This window comes from Schistocerca cancellata, chromosome 1, assembly GCF_023864275.1.
Source record: "Schistocerca cancellata isolate TAMUIC-IGC-003103 chromosome 1, iqSchCanc2.1, whole genome shotgun sequence".
In the NCBI taxonomy this organism is placed as follows: Eukaryota; Metazoa; Arthropoda; class Insecta; order Orthoptera; family Acrididae; genus Schistocerca; species Schistocerca cancellata.
This window is the reverse complement of record NC_064626.1, coordinates 1093226149-1093238446: the sequence shown is the minus strand read 5'-3', so window position 1 is coordinate 1093238446 and position 12298 is coordinate 1093226149. Positions and strand designations below refer to the sequence as shown.

At 41.4% G+C, this 12298-nt stretch overlaps 1 protein-coding gene across 3 annotated transcripts in view; it reads left to right on the top strand.

Moving 5' to 3' along the window:
- The window catches only part of LOC126091487 (skin secretory protein xP2-like), a 586258-nt gene that overhangs the window by 167364 nt on the left and 406596 nt on the right, over positions 1-12298 (top strand). The window contains exon 1 of one of the 3 annotated variants that reach the window (XM_049907066.1): positions 7181-7317. The exons of the other annotated variants lie outside the window; for them this stretch is intronic. The gene's annotated coding sequence lies outside the window, so the exon portion shown is untranslated. Of the gene's footprint in view, positions 1-7180; positions 7318-12298 lie in introns of those variants that run through there. 3 annotated transcript variants of the gene reach the window in all.

Below are 12298 nucleotides of genomic sequence, written 5' to 3'. Positions count from 1 at the left end.
GGATCTGTTAATATAAACATAAGGGATAAAGAATATTAGGCCATTATATAACTCATTACAGGGACAGGTCTTTATGTACGAGGGCGATATGGAAATTAACGTCCGATAGGTCGAGAAATGGAAACGATAGTGAAAATCCGATGGAGCTTTGCACAGTTGCGTTGGGTAGTCTCTTTACTATGTCTGTCGATCCATTCACGCCGCTGTTTTCAGTTCTGAGCACGCAGCGATCACGTAACGATGCCTGAAACAGTAGTGTCTCCCGCCAAGTGTGGGTACCCGCTGCAAGACTTCGCCTGATTTCATGCAACCCCACATAACTTATCTATCATGCATTTCCTGATTGATGACTATTCTCAGCCGCACACTGCAGGGGCAGTGATGATGCCTCTGCATCATTTTCGATGGGATGTGTTTCATTACCCACCATACAGGCCGGACTTGCTCCCTCTGCTCAAATGAACCGTAGGATATGAAGACAACACTTTGTCACAGAAAACGAACTGCAGACCAGCGTAGGAGCACAGGCGGCTGCCTTCTATGACGACGGTGTTGGAAAGCTGCTACAACACTTCGACAGATGTCTTAAGTCGGAGCGGCGACTATGTGGAGACATAGCTGGAACGTGTATCAAAGCGTTGGAAATAAAAGATTTTATTTCCACTCTGGTTTCCGTTTCGCGGCGGATCGGACCTCATTTTCCGAATAGAACTCGTGTTTTGTTACAGCAACGAAAATGTATATACCAAAATAAGCGTTGGGCCTGTAGAATATTCGGGAAAAAGATAGTGTAAAGATAGGGCGGTTACAAGTACTTGTGAACAATGTGTAGCTCATGAGGAAAGAAAGATGACATATCAGTGAACACCAGGCGTTACTTGTAAGCTGTAATAAAGTGGAATAAAGGTGCCGATTGACTGCGAGATGAAATTAAGCGATCCCAATAAGAAGAATATTCATGGAGAGTGTTTCGTCTCAGTAATCTTGCCTTCCTGAAGAAGCAAGCTGAAATCGTCTGTACTTCAATCTGATGTCTAATCGCTATACGACGCACAATAACATAAATACGTATAAAAGTGTTCTTTGTACTCTTAATAATGGCTTAATTGTTTAGGTTGCCACTGTATGTGGAAGGATATCTGACGAATTGTGTGTGACATAAGCCGGTGTTTGGTGGCTGAAAAATATGAAGTAATTATTTCTATTTGCTACCAAGTAGTTGTTCACAAATTTCACTGTCTTGTGAAACACTGCCGTCAGTCAAGCAACAGTTTGACAAAACATGCCTCGGGCATGGATGTGTGTGATGTTCTTAGGTTGGTTAGGTTTAAGTAGTTCTAAGTCTAGGGGAATGATGACCTCATATGTTAAGTACCATGGTGCTTAGAGTCACTTGAATCAACAACAGACCTCAGAAACTTCTTGTTAATCCTCTGAGAAACGAAACCAAGACATATGTGTATTATTAGGACATACAGTCATGATAGAATATAACGTACATCTTGTGTACTAATGTGCAGAAAACGTGCCATATGTTTGTTGTTCCTTGCATTACAATAAGAAACAAAGATATTTCATCCATGCTTCAAACAGAGCATAAAAAGTTACGTCGGTGACATATGGACTGTTTGGCAATGAATGGAAACTCTTGTATAATTGGCGGAATTCATTGTACGTCCTTGTGCAATATCGTGGGAAGATTCCCGTCAATCGTTTTGAAGCGCCTGGTTCAGATCCGAACAAGCACTTTCTTCTCGAGCTACCTGCACCTCCGTGGAAGACTGCTCCTAGACGGCACCTGAGCTGGGAGAAGGACACACACTGCTCATCAGCGTGTTTCGCTCGTAATTGCAAGGCTGCACGGCGGATGCAGGATACTCATTTTAATTAAGACGAGATACAGGAGACGCGCCTCTTCGGTATTGCGAAACGTCTTTGTTTATGTACAAGGTTTCTGTGCAGGGCATGTGAAACTGAAGGTCGTACCAGTCACTTGTTTACTGTATCGGGTATAAGAAATTTACTAAACATATTTTTTGGTGGTCATGTCGGCAAAGTCTGCAAGCACAACAACAGTTTATCTCTCTCTCTCTCTCTCTCTCTCTCTCTCTCTCTCTCTCTCTCTCTCTCTCTCTCCCCCCCTCTTTCCCTCTCCCTCCCTCCCTCCCACCGTAAAAGTCTGTTTGTTCACTACGAGCTTCTACGGTAGTCGCAAATGTAATTTTTGTCGTTTACACAGCGTGGAAAATTATGTATTGGTCAGACAGACATAACTATGGCAGTTAGGCTACCTGAACACTGAACATAAGAAGGGCTGGAGATTAACGGAAAAAGATACAACGTTTGCCGATGATCTTCTAACGGAAAACCATTCATATGATGTAGACTGTGAACTTTACATTCTCTTAAGAAAAGCAGAAAGAGGACACTCCTGGAAATCAACAAACATATGACACAGAATGCCACCTTAGTACTGAATAATCACTCAGTTTCCTTTTGCCCCTCAGTAAATGAAGTTCTCGGTACAAATACTAGATTCAGATTGTAAATTCAGCTTATTTCTCATCAACTGCTGCTACTACTACTACTACTGCTACTACTACTACTACTACTACTACTACTACTACTACATCATTTGTTATATGTATCTCTACATAAAAGTACTTCGTTGTCCCCATTATTATTATTATTTATTTCCTTTCTCAGACGTTATGTCTGGTTAAAAATGGAAAGTGACGCGGACCTTGATCAAGCGTGACTTCTCTTTAACTGTACGACATACTTTACACTGCATTTCGGAACTTTCGGGTAACTGAACATGTATCAATAATTACAGATTTCTGTAGTTGTATATATACGTTTGGATGTAGCTGTATTGCGTTGATGGATATTGTGTGGTATGACTCCTGTAGTTGATAGTATAATTGGTATAATGTCAACTTTATCCTGATGCCACATGTCCTTGACTTCCTCAGCCAGTTGGATGTATTTTTAAATTTTTTCTCCTGTTATCTTCTGTATATTTGTTGTCTTGGGTATGGATATTTCGATTAGTTGTGTTAATTTCTTCTTTTTATTGGTGAGTATGATGTCAGGTTTATTATGTGGTGTTGTTTTATCTGTTATAATGGTTCTGTTCCAGTATAATTTGTATTCATCATTCTCCAGTACATTTTGTGGTGCATACTTGTATGTGGGAACGTTTTGTTGTATTAGTTTATGTTGTATGGCAAGTTGTTGTTGTATTATTTTTGCTACATTGTCATGTCTTCTGGTGTATTCAGTATTTGCTAGTATTGTACATCCGCTTGTGATGTGATCTACCGTTTCTGTTTGTTGTTTGTAAAGTCTGCATTTACCTGTTGTGATATTGGGACCTTTAATAATATGCTTGCTGTAATATCTGGTGTTTATTGTTTGATCCTGCATTGCAATCATGAATCCTTCCGTCTCAATGTATATGTTGCCTTTTCTTAGCCATGTGTTGGATGCGTCTTGATCGATGTGTGGCTGCGTTAGATGATACGGGTGCTCGCTATGTGGTGTTTTCTTTTTCCAATTTACTTTCTTCTTTCCTTTCTGCTTAATGTGAATCTTTATGTTGCTGAATGTATGCGATGTATTCTATATTTGTGGCATTGTGATCGTGTAAGTGTATTGAGTGCTTCTAGGTCTGTGTTACTCCATTTATTATTATTATTATTATTATTATTATTATTATTTACATTTTATGGCCTTCATTCGACCACTCTAGCCAACTTTATACAAAGAATTTTTCAGTTTCTTGTCAGCCCAGTACTCCTTCATTCTCTCGGAACTCATCCTTCTTTCTTCGTCGGAAATCACCCTTGCTATTCTATGTATGTTGATTCTCGTTTGCAGTCTGGTTTGTTTGTCTGTGAGTTTCCTGATTTTGTCAGTTTTGTTTCTTAGGTCTTCCAATGTAATCTGTAGCTCATACATATCTTTCTTTTGTAGTTAATGTAATTATTTGTAAGTGACAAAAAGTAATGTTTTTATATGTAAACACTCTACTTCATTTTCGTTATCTTTGTGCAAATAACATCTGTTTAATTCTCACATCGTTTTATCCGTGTTGCTGATATCCGACTGTCACCTAAAGACCGCCTAAGAGGCCGAAAGCTGGTTCTTGACCAAATAAATGACGTTAGTAAGTGTTTCCTATGTAATACTGGAAAACATATTGCAATTCAGTGTACCGTCTATCTTACACATAAGCTCTACGCATACCAAAAATGCCCCAGAAATACTGACGAGTTGGGTGTGTATGCTTCAACTGTTTATTTTTCCCCAAATGGCAGAAATTCAAGAACAAACTGATCAATGTATCATTTTCATAGAAGATGGCGCCCCGCCTCATCACCATGTCGAAGTGCGCAACATACTAAACAACAAATTCCCAAATGGTTGGATAGGCAGGGATGCGCCTTATCCATGGGCACCCAGAAGTCCTGATCTTACCTTTTTGGACGTCTTTTTGTGGGGACACGTAAAGAACATTTTCTAGGCAGAAGAAACTTTGAAATTTGAGGCATCTGCAGGAGCGAATTTCGACAGCCGTCACGACTGTTACACCAGAGATGCTGCAAAACACGTGGCACAAAACAGAATATCATTTTGATGCCTGCGGAAAAACAAATGGAGCCCACATCGAAACTCATTAAGGTACAAATGGAAGAATTTGGCATTTAAATCGTTTCATTATATCTAACAGTCTTTCTGTTAGCGCTTGTTCAAAAACCGGGCCTTCTTTTTGGAATACCCTGTATGTATATTCAAAGAAAGTGAGGGCTTGCAGCAAGTCGTTTAATGCGAGTACATCACACGATATTTCAGCTAGGCAGCTGCACTCATTTTCTGGTGAGCCATCGTAGACTGATGAAGAAAAGCTCCGTTGAGCAGTACACAGTGCGCTGCAAGTATTACACGTAGTCATCAAAATCAGGTTGACAGACGGCCCACACTTCACGGAGACAGCGTCCTCGCTGATGGAACCGCGGAACTCAGCTGTTCTCCTCTGTGTTACCGTTCGCCGTTGCCGTTAACGCACTCTTTCGTCTCCGATGAGAACAAATCGAGGAGATGATGGAGTTCCATGGACTGTCCAACTGGTAGTCGCTGTCGCGATTCATCAGCTTTTCCACCAGGCGTATTTCTGCGGATTCTTTAACAGTGTAGTCCCCCCCCCAAAAAATCATAGTTCTCTCATATTGCATTGAATGTACAATGGAAACAGTGTTCGGGAATAGTGGATGTGGCTGGTTGCAAAAGGCGAGAGCAACGTTAATGCTCAGTGCAGCGTTCTTTCACGGTGCAGATGGTGCATACCACACTGATGAGGCAAAGAGATGAATACAGTAAGCAGATTCAGAAGAACGTAGATTGCAATAGTTATTCGGAAAGGAACAAGCTTGCAAAGGATGGAGTAGCATGGAGAGCTTGTAATGGTTCTTTATTTACGTGATCATTACGGCACTCCAACCACAGTTCTCGATACCAGTAATATCGTACTAGTTTTCTGCGAAGTAACAGATATATTTTTCTCACAATACTCACATTCGGTTTTATTAATGTATAGGTACTCCGATGTATTGATATGTTACAGTGATGTGGTTCTTGTGTGTATTCATTTCTGTGAGACTGTCGTAATCTTTGACTTACTTGTAACCGTTTTGGCCCGGATGCGCACAGAGCAGTCATTGTTGCACTTTGCAGAAGTTAAGTTGTTATTTCGCTTTGTAAAAGAACAGTCAAGTCTTGTGTTTGGTTAAAGTGGAAATTAAATGTATGAAGATTGACACAAAACTGCTTTCTTGATGATGTGACAATTAAGAAGTAGTATATGTGAATTTACAAGAAGTTTAATAAAAATGTGGATCGTGAACACCAAGTCAAAAATTATTTCTACCGTACCATTGTTCTGATGTGGGATTGTTTGATCATTAAGAATTTCCTGAAAAAAGCATTTGTCAGGCTTCAGATATTGCTAAAATATAGATCTGGACCTTCTAGCAGTCATAGTGGAATCACCCTAGAATGTACAAGATGAGCCATAACAATTTCGACCAAATCTACGTGAGAATCCATTCAAGATAAGTGCCAAAATTAATGACTTTTTTTACAGTGACTTCATTATTTCCATTCTGACTATACCATCCACAGTCAATAACTTTGTTGTTGCCCGATAAAGCAAACATATGCTGCGTGAGCAACATTATTAATCTGATTTCTAACCTATTTTGGAAGTGGTGGTATTGTTAGAAGCTGCACCAAACCAGTCTTCGGACAGAAGACCACAACAAGTACATTGACAAGGTATTTTGTAAATACAGGCCTTCCACAATAAAAAGTCATCCTTCACTAATCCCAAAAGGTCTGCAATCTTAGACGGACGGAAAATGACAGTCACAGAAATTTAAGGAGGATTCTTCCTGTTTTAAACGGAATGTTCCCCACAAAAGGACGAACCGCTAAAGATTTTTCAGGCCTGTTCTCCTCTTTATCCACTTTTTGATTCTTGTTGTTACAGACAGTGCTTGACGAGAAACTACCTAGATCCGAGACAGCGTCAGCTGTGTGTACGATTGTTATAAGGACGCTGATGGTTTGGGACGGGTCATGACAGCTTGACGCTTGCAAATTCAAATCAATATGACGGGGTCTGCGATAAACTGAATGCCCCAGAGCGCCATCATTCCTTCGTCTACCCAAGACAGCCAAGCAAGGCAGACAACAATATTTTTCCATATCCAAAGCGAACCGAGTATTAGAAATGGAGTTGAGGTGGTGAAGAAACTCCATCAATTTGAATACTCAGTTCGCTGAGAAAATTTTATTTTTCGCGCTTTGTATGTACAGGTACAGGTAGATGGATTACAATAATGTAGTGGGAACTATTAGGCTTCGTTATGAAGAGTGAGTGCTCCGGTTTCAGCACGAGTGTTGCCTTCAGAACGCGTCCTTTGATATCGTAGATTCTTAAGAAGCCCGCAGGCGCGTGCAGCAGTAAGACGAGAACAAAAGGATGCTCGGCTGGCTGCGACTCTCGCTCGCAGCGTGCGTCGCACGTGAGCCGTGTGAATGCGAACTGCGTCAAGGCTAGTGGGGGTCGGGCGCCCCGCGTGTTGTAACAGCGGTGGGAGGTGAGCCGAACTGGGGTGAGGCGTTAGCTCAGTGGCTGGGAAGCGGGCCGCGGCTGATGGCGGCCACCTGCGCTGTCTGCGGCCGAGTCAACAGTCGCCTCGAACCGCGCCCAGCTGACTGCGAGCGCGGATGAGTGCTCCTGCGTCGCCACAGGTACGTGTCGTTGCCGCGGCACCTGCGCTGGATTCGTTCTTACAGTAACACAGGGTGTTTCAAAAAGAGTTGCCCGATTAGACAAGACTACATCTTCTATCTGAATGAAAGTATAAGCCTGGGATAAATTGTAACTGTCACATAGAAACTAAAAGTTTGTTTGCTCCAGCTATAAGTTCCCGGATCAAGTGGTGCAACTAGCTCCCTCCATTCCTCCATCCCTCGTTTTTTCTTAACTGTATGTATGTTACATACATTAATCCTTGTTCCATAGATCATGAATACGACATTTCGTAATGATATGGAACGTGTCACTTTAACATGAGTTTTCTTTACACAAAATGATTAATTATTTTTTTTACAGTTACTACTTCATATCTAAGAATTCATATATTGAGTAGAAGGAGTTGTCATTTAGAAATTATTTTAATTTTGCTTTTAAATGTTGGTTGGCTATCTGTCAGACTTTTCATACTATTTGACAAATGACCAAAGATTTTTGTGGCACCATAATTCACCCCTTTCTGTGCCAAAGTGAGATTTAATCCAGAGTAGTGAATATCATTCTTTCTTCTAGTGTTGTAGCTATGCACTACGCGGTTATTTTTGAATTGGGATGAGTTATTAATGACAAATTTCGTAAGTGAATACAGGGTATTACAAAAAGGTACGGCCAAACTTTCAGGAAAGGTTCCTCACACACAAATAAAGAAAAGATGTTATGTGGACATGTGTCCGGAAACGCTTAATTTCCATGTTAGAGCTCATTTTAGTTTCGTCAATATGTACTGTACTTCCTCGATTCACCGTCAGTTGACCCAATTAAAGGAAGGTGATGCTGACTTCGGTACTTGTGTTGACGTGCGACTCATTGCTCTACAGTACTAGCATTAAGCACATCAGTACGTAGTATCAACAGGTTAGTGTTCATCACGAACGTGGTTTTGCAGTCAGTGCAATGTTTACAAATGCGGAGTTGGCAGATGCCCATTTGATGTATGGATTAGCACGGGGCAATAGCCGTGGCGCGGTACGTTTGTACCGAGACAGATTTCCAGAACGAAGGTGCCCCGACAGGAAGACGTTCGAAGCAATTGATCGGCGTCTTAGGGAGCACGGAACATTCCAGCCTATGACTCGCGACTGGGGAAGACCTAGAACGACGAGGACACCTGCAATGGACGAGGCAATTCTTCGTGCAGTTGACGATAACTCTAATGTCAGCGTAGAGAAGTTGCTGCTGTACAAGGTAACGCTGACCACGTCACTGTATGGAGAGTGCTACAGGAGAACCAGTTGTTTCCGTACCATGTACAGCGTGTGCAGGCACTATCAGCAGCTGATTGGCCTCCACGGGTACACTTCTGCGAATGGTTCATCCAACAATGTGCCAATCCTCATTTCAGTGCAAATGTTCTCTTTACGGATGAGGCTTCATTCCAACGTTATCAAATTGTAAATTTTCACAATCAACATGTGCGGGCTGACGAGAATCCGCACGCAATTGTGCAATCACGTCATCAACACAGATTTTCTGTGAACGTTTGGGCAGGCGTTTTTGGTGATGTCTTGATGGGGCCCCCATGTTCTTCCACCTACGCTCAGTGGAGCACGTTATCATGATTTCATACGGGATACTCTACCTGTTCTGCTAGAACATGTGCCTTCACAAGTACGACACAACATGTGGTTCATGCACGATGGAGATGCTGCACATTTCAGTCGAAGTGTTCGTACGCCTCTCAACAACAGATTCGGTGACCGATGAATTGGTAGAGGCGGACCAATTCCATGGCCTCCACGCTCTCCTGACCTCAACCCTCTTGACTTTCATTTATGGGGGCATTTGAAAGCTCTTGTCTACGCAACCCCGGTACCAAATGTAGAGACTCTTCGTGCTCGTATTGTGGACGGCTGTGATACAATACGCCATTCTCCAGGGCTGAATCAGCGCATCAGGGATTCCATGCGACGGAGGGTGGATGCATGTATCCTCGCTAACGGAGGACATTTTGAACATTTCCTGTAACAAAGTGTTTGAAGTCACGCTGGTACGTTCTGTTGCTGTGTGTTTCCATTCCATGATTAATGTGATTTGAAGAGAAGTAATAAAATGAGCTCTAACATGGAAAGTAAGCGTTTCCGGACACATGTCCACATAACATATTTTCTTTCTTTGTGTGTGAGGAATGTTTCCTGAAAGTTTGGCCGTACCTTATTGTAACACTCTGTATATGTATTGCGAAGGTACTGTGAATATCCGGAGTTCCTTAAATAAATGTCTGAAAGGTGATCTTGAGTGAGCTCCAGCTATTATTCTGATTACACGATTTTGTGCAATGAATACTTTCTCTCTCAATGACGAATTGTCCCAAAATATGATGCCATATGAAAGCAGTGAATGAAAATGGGTGCATAGCAGGCTAATTTACTGATATGTTTATCGCCAAAATTTGCAATAACCCTAATAGCATAAGTAGCTGAACCTAGCCGTTTCAGCAGATCATCGATGTGTTTCTTCCAATTCAATTTCTCATCAATGCATACACCCAGAAATTTTGAGTATTCTGCCTTAGGAACAAACTTCCGTTCACAGTCTATATTTATCAATGGTGTTATGCCATTTACTGTGAAGAATTGTATAAACTGTGTTTTCTCACAATTTAGTGATAGGCCACTTGCAAAGAACCACTTAATAATTTTCTGAAAGACATTATTTGCACTTTCCTCAGCTGATTCTTGCTTTTTGGGTGTAATTATTATACTTGCATCATCAGCAAAAAGAACTAACTTTGCATCTTCACGAATATAGAGTGGCTAGTCATTAATATATATTAAGAACAATAAGGGACCCAAGACTGAACCCTGTGGGACACCATTCTTGATACCTCCCCAGTTAGAGGACTCTGCTGGTTTTGTAGACTGTCTGTACTGTTAATTTCAACGTTCTGTATTCTTACAATTAAGTATGAATTAAACCATTTGTGCACTGTCCCGCTCATACCACAATACTTAAGCTTTTCTAGAAGAATTTCATGATTCACACAATCAAAAGCCTTTGAGAGATCACAAAATATCCCAATGGGTGATGTTTGGTTATTCATTGCATTTAATATTTGATCAGTAAAATCATATATAGCATTTTCTGTTGAAAAGCCTTTCTGCAAACCAAACTGACATTTTGTTAGCACTTCATTTTTACAAATATGGGGTCAGCAGTGTTCTGAGCTCTCTACTGTGATTGTTGAAGCCAATGCGAACATTAAGCGTGATCGGTGCGAGTTATTTAGTGAATGCTTATTCCATTTCTAGCGAGTTGTTTTCGCTCAAGGTGGTAATAAGCGACAAATTCTACACGACCAAGCGAGACACACAATTTACAGGAGACACGTTTTCTTCAAGCACAGAGCCCATGTATGCGAGTACCGGAACTGTCACTTGGAACTGGCCACATGCAACGCTCGACCGTGACTCGACCTGTACTAACCACCATCGTTCGCGATCCGACCATAGTGCTATGCTTGCGCACGGCTCGAATGGCTCGAGCAGTTGACGTCACAGTTAGAGAAATATCGTGCTTAGCCCGACCTTTCGTTCGCCGTACGGTCTCTCAGCAGTATTAATTCATTATGGATTTTGCAGACAATTTTGTATTTTGGCATCCACAGCTGTGAAATTGTCTCATGATGAAACACACCGCTTCAGATCTATGACAAATATTTATTTATCACCTACTTTTATGGCGTTAGGGCCACATCTTCAGTGATACGCACCTATTTTCAAGCTATATCCAGTAGACTACCCAACATTTTCTGCCCAGTTGTAATACCGACCTCTTGGCACTTCAACATTTTTATTGCAATTGTACAAAGAATGCTGGTTCGTCTGCTGATTGTCACTTTAACTAAGTTATGAAGTGAAATGTAAGTGTCCTGAAAATGTGACTAACGCCATCAAACTAGTTGGCTCATAAATAAATATTTAGCACGCACTTGAAACGATTTCTTCATCATGATCCTGCATTTTGATTATAGAAATAACCTTGTAACTGGGATGCACTCTCTTATAGACTGTAACTCATTTCTGCTAATAGTAAATCACAAAAAAATTCCCAAATTGCAATTTAGTCTAATCCTCGATCTAGCGGCGTATGTCGGCACTATCTCCACGACGAGCCCTTCTGGCTGCCGCTGTCATTTATATGATTTACTTCGTTTATTTGGCATTCAGTTCACATTTTTCTACGGTTTTAACATCTTCATTCAAACATGGTACCTTTTTTACACGTTATTCGTACGTGTGAATTGCAATCGACATGCCTCTTCTCCCACTTACTTGCTAAATCGTTATAGTCTATCAAGCAAATAAAATGTTGTATTGGGTTCAGAGACAGGTTAATATTTTTGAATTACAATGTTTTCGCCTTTGACTCTTAGGATTTACTTGAAATCACCATGAACCTTTATATCGCTATAAATACCGTATGACAACTATTAGTGCAAATTTGTTCAAATACAATCAGTGTTTGTATGGAACTAGGATTTATTGCTGCTTCTCCCTCTCTTACACGAAACTGTCAGATTTCAAGCAAACCTTATTTTTGTGACTAGTTCGTAAATTCTCGGACCGCTTTCTCTCGCGGCGCGTGAGTCAAACGCCACCTGATTGTTGGGACAGCGCTCGTTACTGTACCTTGCGCGGTCGGACGCGAGTACCGTTTGTCCACCCCTATTCATTACCGACTGTGCGTCGAGTCGCCAGTACGATAACAGAGCAATGAAAGGCGTTTTGCGACCTCCATTTCAACAGGTATGATTCACTTCGATCTACAATTATACAGTTAGAATTGTGCGGCTTGGTTTTTATCGCGAGTGCAGCACAGGACGCCCTTCACGGGTTAAACGGTGGATCAGCCGTAAGGAGCGTACGCATCTCGCACTGCAAGCATAGACCTCCAAGGTACACCTCATCTCGCAATGTG